Consider the following 8,501-nt stretch of genomic DNA (forward strand, 5'->3'; position numbering starts at 1 on the left):
ATTAATCATGTGAAACGACGTCGAAGGACATTAAGAGTTGGGTGTTGAAAGCGCCTAGGAGAAAGCACCACACCACCACTAATTTCGCCGCTACCTCTTCCTACAAAGTCATTATGGCCATCGCACTGTAATTACGATGTTTTAGGTATTGTAACGAATTTGTTATTATATATTTATTTTAATATCAACGTTTATTTAGATTAAATTTATGTTTTAAAACATTTATAACTTATAGTGATAAATATTTATTACGAAACTCCCGCCTGTTCCTCAAAGTTATAGAAGATTCTCGATAGTAAAAATCAACAATATGTGTATGTATGTAAACGTTTAAATGTAGCCAGTATTATTAGGTAAAGCTGAATCTTATAGAAAGCCTCCACACGCCTATAAATATAACCAACGCGCCAAAAGAGAGTGTCTATTATTGGTTTGCTGTAGTCAATGTGCTATAAACTTCGGAAGCTATATCTGTGATTGTTATAACGCTTACCAATCGGAAAACTTCAGATATTTGACCAGGAAGTTTGGTTGAGATTGGCCCAGTGAGTAGAAGTAATTAGATAAAGGACAAACAGACAGATACAGATTTTTGTTCTTGTATGTGTATATATATATATATATATAGATAGATAGATGTAACTGAACATACCATAATAGTTTATCTCGACCATACATTAACCAACGCCTAAAATACACTTTGTGCCTGCCAGGGATTGAACCTGGGACCTTTCGCGTGTAAAGCGAATGTGATTACCACTACACCACAAGCACTTATTTGCTATTTTTGTCTAATTCTGATAATTTCATAATCTATACAAATGTAACTTTTGAAACTTTCAACTTATGTAATGTATTTGAAAGACTTATAGTAGTGTAAAAAAAAAACTTTGCCTGTCAAGGATAGATCTTGGTATACGTTTGTTGTACAACAAATACAATAGTCATTACTCCTTCAACTTTTTTACAACTTAAGGATTACCTATCATTATCGTAAGCTTATGGGTTAATGCTTAGTGACTAGGTCTGTAAATATAACACAAGAATATCGACTTACCTCAATTTAAAAATACTAATTCCAATAAAATCCCTGTACGTTTTACTGCAATCTAAGATACAAGTGTCTGATGCATCTTTCTCCACTGCTCGTCAAGTTTTAATAATGAAAAAGAAATCGAGTCAAAAGTACAATATAACAATATATATATAATTACGTCTTGGTTAAATGGTAGAGCTCCATTTGGTGGCGAACTTGATTACCAACCCGCCTGGGCTTTCTATAGCTGAAGTGCAGTCCACAAATTTCATGTAAAACTTCCACAAAATCATCAACAAATAATGGTAAAAAACACTTGTAAAACTCGGAAGTAAAACCATCAAAGCCAGGAGATTTGCCGGCTGGTAAACGATTTAAGACAGCCAACAATTCTGAAGCAGTGATGGGTGCATCACACAAGGCAATTTGCTCTTCCGAAAGAAACTTATCAATGTAGCTGACAACAGAGTCAATATCATGTTGCCGAACAACATCCTTAGTATACAAATTAGAAAAATATTTAGCCAGAACCTCAGCCATATCCTCAGTAGCACTTACTTCCGTCCCCTCATCATTAAACAAAGTACGAAATTCTGTCCGTCCTCTGCGAACTTTTTCCATACGAAAAAAATACGAAGAAGATCGTTCACCTTCTTCAAACCAACGAATATGCGAGCGTATGCGAGCTCCCTCGACCTTCTCATGATCTAATCTCAGCATATCTTCTTCCATCTCATACAATCTTTCCTTAGATCTGGTAGGAAATCGAGCTAATTTGCGTAATTCACGATCGATTGAATACTGCAACTTAGATTTTTGAGATCTTAGATCGCTCATCCGACGAACCGAATAACGTTTGGTAAGATCACGAATGGCATTCTTTAAAGTGAACGCATAGAACTTGACAACGATCCAGAGTTAGTGCGTTCCAAAAGCTGAAGTAACAGAACTAAAGACAAAGGAGTTTCTACAATATCCCGACCTGGAATACAACCAGTCTGATTAACTGAAACTAAACTAGTAATAACTCCAGAAAGGCGACAAGCTAGAACCTTAGCGAAAAGCTTATAATCTGTACATAACATCGTCAATGGTCTACAGTTGGATACCAACCGCCTATCCCCCCCTTTCGGAATAGGTACAATCACTCCATAACAGAACTTGAAATAAATAAACATGATCCACTCGATCAAAAGCTTTCATTTGATCGAGTTTTAAAATTATTCCACCCTTCCCAAACATCAGTATAACAGAGTTTAATCCAATGTATAAAACTGGAACCAAATCCCATCCGCATAGTTGTGTTAAGTTCTGAGAAAACCATTGGACAGCCCTGTCTAATGCCCCGAGTAATTGGAAACCAATCTGGATCATGATGAACGATCATATTTCGCAAAGGTTCAACACTAAGAACATAGAGCAATGCAGACAAAGGGAATCTCCTGTCAGTCCCACAATTTGAAGCACGCCCTGCCACGTAGCATGAAGCATAACATTAAAGTCCGAATGAAAAACTATACCCAAGATCGTAACAGGATCGTGAGAAATTTTTAAATCCTGAAGCTTGAAATCATCCCTAGAGGCCCAACTCCCAACCCATAAACCCTGGCTCTTACCCCAGTTAATTCGGCCACCAGAAGCCCGTCCAAAAGTATTGCACACTTCCAACACGGCGGGCAAAGATCCAACATCACGTAACGTTAATGTTGTGTCATCTGCATGTTGGTACATAAGCGAATTCTGTGAAAGTAATTACCGCCATTCCAAACAAAATCCAATACACATTTACGAAACTTGGCTTCAAACTGTTTCGGCAACGGAAGAATTTGTAAAGGATACAACATAACTGATGCCACCAAAGCATTGACAATTAAAGATTTACCCTTAAGCGACAATAAACGAAAACGCCAAGACACCAAAATGCTAGAAATCCTGCTTCATAAGGTGGCTTATGGGAAAAATAAAGGTTCATCAAAAACAGCATTATGAGAAAGAAGAGGGGCCAGACCCGACTTCCCAACCAACAAATTCCAGGCTGTGAACATTTCCTGAAAGAATAAAGGCAAAACCTTAACATATCGAGGTAGAACTGTACAACGAAAAACTAAAAAACCCACAAACATATCACCATAAAGATCAAGAAAACACTTCATAATGGCCCATAAGATTGAGGAACAGGAACCGTCTAAACATCGCTGTAGCAATTTTAAACGAAAAGCCAATTTACGCACAGAAAGATCTACCAAATTAATACCCCCATCAACAAATCTCTTAGTCAAAATTCTTGGCAAAGCTGACTTGAGTGAAGAAAACCGGGAATATATGAAACTGGCATTCAATGAACTATCCTCATCCTGGCACAGTTCAACCACTGCACTAGCTCGCAAAAATCCAGGGAGCACTTCGTACAACAAATGTCTCACCTGGACCAAACCAGCTTTAATAAACTCAGGAAAATAAAATGGGCGTCCCCGAGCATCGACAATATTTGGATTGACTGGGTGGATATTATTTCTTTAGATACCGCGACATTTATTTCCACTAGGTCACTGCCCACGACCATATCAAATAATCCACTGTACAAATATCAAAACCTACAAATGACGAAAATGTAGATTGACGAATCGTCTTCCATTCATCCGCCGGTACAAGATCTCCCCAATATGTTCGTGCAGGGACCTGAGAGCCTAAGGAACTATTCAGATACCTCACCAACTCCTTCACAGAGAGACCCTTAAACAACACCTGTTGACCAGAAATATCCACAAAAGACAACTCTGGGACCTGCCCGGCCAAGATAGAATTCCAGTAAATCATAAACATAAGACCATAAGGGTTGAACTGCAGAACAAAGAAAAAACAAATGATCAATAGATTCACGCACTCGTCCGCAAAAAGTGCACAACCCAGACGGATGCCTATCCATGTGCACCAACTTGACATTTGTTCCCATATCTGTTTGGGTATGGCGGCGGTGCCAATTGGTGGGATTCCATCCTTCACAGCATCAGTTTTGGAGAAGCTTATGTTCCTTCTGTGGTGTGGATAGAGAAACTATTGCTCATTTGTTTTTCCAATGTTCCAAAATACAAGATATGTGAAATTTAGTTTTTAGTTTGTTGAAGATAGTTTTAGGCCATAGCATAATGGACCAAGAAAAAGAACAGATGGCTTTCTTTGGAATTTTACCCCATTTGAGTTCGAATCACTTCAGATTGTTACGCTTGTGTTCGTGTATAGCTAAGTTTGTGGTTTATTCTGCTCGTAGTAAGTTGGTGTTGGTGTTCATTTTGTGAATATCTTTAAAGCTAAATTTATTTCGATTTTTTACGGTTTCGGTTACGATACAAATTGTCAGATTTTTATAATGTTTATCGCGATTCTGGACATTTGGTAAGTGAAGGTGTTTAGGGTTACATTCTATGTCGTTATTTGGTATGATATTATTTTTTGATTTTTCATGTTTAACAGTTTAGATCATCTTATTTTTATTAATTTTAGCAAAATTTTCTTTTGTATATAATTTAAGTAAGTATTTTTTTATTACTATCCAGATTTTTATCGACATTGTCATGAGATGTGTTAAATAACTGATGTATCTTTGTTTATACCTTCTCTATGAGGGTAAGTTAATAAAGAGGGGAAAAAAATAACATCCGACTATGAAAGATGTCAATATTATTTAATACCCCTGATTGAAGTTTCGTTTCTTTCACGTAATTCTATACGTTCGACTCACAATTTACAACTCCAAGCAAACCTAATTTGAGTCTCGTAGACAACAAGATTATTGTTCTTTTGTGTTTTTCATGGTTTTAATTTCTTCTGAGTTTTTGACTAATTTTGACACATACATAAAGACACTATGCTTATACATTCATCAATTTTATATATTGAAATAAAAACTACACGCGAAAGCCATTAACTGAACAAGAAATAAGAGAGAAAAAAAACACGTATTAGACAGCTGAATGCGCTAACCTCTAAGAAAAAAAATTCCTTTGTGCCTGCCAGGGCTTGAACCTGGGACCTTCCGCGTGTTAGGCGGATTTTTTTTTTCTCTTTATTCATCCCACCTCATAGAGGGGGTATCCACACTTTTACAAATAATAATTACAATGAAATTATACAACTGAAACACATTAGAATATTATAAAGAAAATTAAGACATACAGTATCAATTAGTAAAAATTCAAATATGATAATAACTTAAATAATGAAATTTACAAAACCAATGATATAATACCGCTAATACAAAATTATTAAAATGAAACATTTAACAAAAAACAAAAACCTAGGCATAAGTTAACTTTTCTCACATAAAAAGAATAACATTACAATATTACAAAATAAACATATATATGTGTATATATCAATAAGTATTAATTGAAGAACTCAGAAAATGATCAAAAGATTAATTATTGCAAAAACATACAGAACAAAATGATTGAATATTAAAACATAATAATTAGCAGCAATCTAACAAAAGTTTTACATATCATAGAAATAAATAAACAATTATCAAAAAACATTAAAGATCAATAGAACTAGCGCCGAAGGGAACATAACACGTACCCTTGTGCACCCTGCGTAACCACCAAACCCTTATGAGCGTACAAAGAATAAAAAACAGGTAATGCACTATGCAATAAATAGCGGCAATAATCCATATTAATACGTCTTCTAAGACGAACTTTAAACATTGACACGAAATGCACAGCTTCACCCTGAGATAACTGTACACATCTTGCCGAATTAATAGTATATTTTGTTAAACTTGGAAACAAACGAAAAATATTATAACATGACAAAGGTAATACATGGGGGTGAAAATTATTCTGTAAAGCAATAAATATCAAAAGTGCATGGCCAGTACTCTAGTTTTATCAACTGACTGTGATCCTGAATTTCCACCGTTGGAACGGAGGAAGGCCGACCTGTCTATGATGGCAATGTCAACAACTGCTCTACCTGACACACCTTCGGTTCGAGAATATGCGAAAGTAGTTGAAATGGAACCTTCAAAAAGTGGTAAGAAGAGAGTTTTGACACCATCTGATACTCACCTGATTAAGGCTCGCTTGAAAAAAAAACTACTAACAAAAGTAAATTACAGTTATTATCATTTTCCAGAGTATGTCGAATCTAGGCAAGATAGGGGTGGTGAACTGTAACAAGCTGAGAGACTTTGTTAAATTGAAAAAATATTTAACATTTTTAGTTCACTTTATTCTGTAATTTGTTTTCAAGAGACATTTTTTACTGATCAATATTATTATTTAATTAGTAAATGCTGGCCAGGGCCGTTTTTTTTGTCAAATGCAGTGACTGGTCGTCAAGGTATGGCAGTTTTTGTGCACCCTACACTTTCTCAGTTTGTCAGTTTACGTTATGCTGATCAGTTGGGGAGAGTAATAGCTCTTAATTGTAATTTTACTGAATTTTCATTTTTATTATTTAATGTGTATGCTCCGTCTTCCATTTCTGAACGGGATGTTTTTTTCAATATTTTATATAAACTTTTTCCGGCTGATACTAATTTAGTATTTTGTCTTTTGTGATGCTGATATTAGTGTTAATGGGGAATACATCTCCAGGGGAAAGATGATTCACATTTGAATTTTATAGGTGTTTTTTACCTTACTTTATTGATGATTTTGTGAGATTTTCTCACACGGTTTTTTACTTGACAGCATGAAGCGTGTAATTTTGATCCTGATTCCAAAGGAAGAAGAAAGGCGCTTTCCAGAAAACTATCGTCCGATAACCTTGCTTAATTGTGATTAGAAGAATTTGACTAAAATATTAGCGACTCGATTGTCTCGGGTCATAGCGAGTCTCGTGTCACATGACCAGACTGGTTGTGTTCCTGTTAAAGATGTGGTTTAGGTACCCCTCCTTTTGAAATTGTTAATGGACTACTTAGAGCGAACACAAAGAGGTGTGAGTTAACTCAAGATTGATCAAATGAAGGCTTTTAATCTTGTTGAGTACGATTACTTATTTCCTTTGCTTCAGCGTTGTGGCTTTGGGGTCAATTTCCTGCAGTGGCTGAAACTTTTTTATTCCGGTATTTCTAGTATTATTGAATATATTGGTTATTTTACTGACACTATCAATATTACTCGAGGGGTGTCCTCTGTCGGCAATATTATACATTCTTTGTGCAAAACCTTTACATTATATGATTGTTTGGCATAATTATATTTTCGGAGTTACATTATTTTCTCGTACTAGTCTTATGTTTCAACATGTTGATGATACTTCTTTGGCGCTTAGTGACGTCTCTTCTATAACTCCTGTTCTCCAAATTTGGTAACTTTATGGTAGGGCGTCAGGTAGTCTGATTAATCATGATAAGAGCAGAGGTCTGTGACTAGGGAGTTGGGGTTCTCGGGGAGTGGAGACTTTTGAGGGAATTACCATCTCTTCACAAGTTTTGACGGTTCTTGGTATATTTTCACGACGATATTGTTGCGATGTACCGTACGAATTGGCAAGATATCTGTGGACGAGTCACTCGTATTTTACCATCTTGGAGGTATAGAGAATTATCCCTGAAAGGTAGAGTGTTGATTATTAATGCTTTAGTTGCCTCTGTACTATGGTATCCACTTTTGCTTTATTACGCAAGGAGTTTTTGATCATTATATGGGAATACATAAATGCATACATACATACGAAGGGGGACTCAACTTTGTAGATATTCGTCTCCCTAAATACATCTATAGATTGAAACTGCTTCAGAATTGTTTATCGAGACAGTGTCTTGATGGTTTAAGTTTGTTATTATATTTTTATATTGGTCTTTATGGTGATTTTCAACTCGGTACTGATGCATTTTCATGTCAAATGGTTCCCCGATTGCTGCGCCTTTTACCTCCGTATATCGCTGAGATCTTTAAAGGATGGATAATTTTTCGGATGGGTTTACTCGGAGACCATTAGACGAGATTATGGAAATTTTCGAACTACCTTTGTTTCTCAACCCTAATTTAGTGGATAATTGTAGGCGAACATTTTATTTTACTGAATTTGTAGCAGCAGGTATCACGCGTCTTCGTCATTTACATTATGAGGTTATTCCCCGTTTTCTCAGGGAATCGGCGATTATTGAATTGGTATTGACTAATAATAGCGATCTCACCAAGGAATTTGTTAGTAAACGTTTCCGTCAACTTTATTCGGCTCTACCCCAAGATTGGACATCCTGTCTTTCTTCTCGATTACCTTCAGGGGGGACGCTTCCCCACACATGTTTTGTATTTTACACGTAATAATGGTTTGGATTTTAGTTTATTTCAGGGTCTTCCCTTGCGTAAAGTTTCTATATCGAATCGTGGTTCTTCATAAATCAACAGTTTTAGATGTCGAGATTAATCGCTCCTCTTCACCTGTATCATCTCCACCTTCCACCCCCTTCCGATGACAAACTAACTGGGGACAATCACTGTACAGATGATTC

The 8,501-nt window shown here is 36.1% G+C and overlaps 1 non-coding gene across 1 annotated transcript; it reads right to left on the reverse strand.

Annotated features, from left to right (window-relative positions):
• Positions 1–701: 701 nt before the first annotated feature.
• Positions 702–774, reverse strand: Trnav-uac. The gene has a single exon. It is a non-coding gene; the product is annotated as a tRNA-Val (tRNA).
• Positions 775–8,501: the final 7,727 nt, after the last annotated feature.

This window comes from Limulus polyphemus, unplaced genomic scaffold (assembly GCF_000517525.1).
Source record: "Limulus polyphemus unplaced genomic scaffold, Limulus_polyphemus-2.1.2 Scaffold7326, whole genome shotgun sequence".
NCBI classification, from domain to species: domain Eukaryota; kingdom Metazoa; phylum Arthropoda; class Merostomata; order Xiphosura; family Limulidae; genus Limulus; species Limulus polyphemus.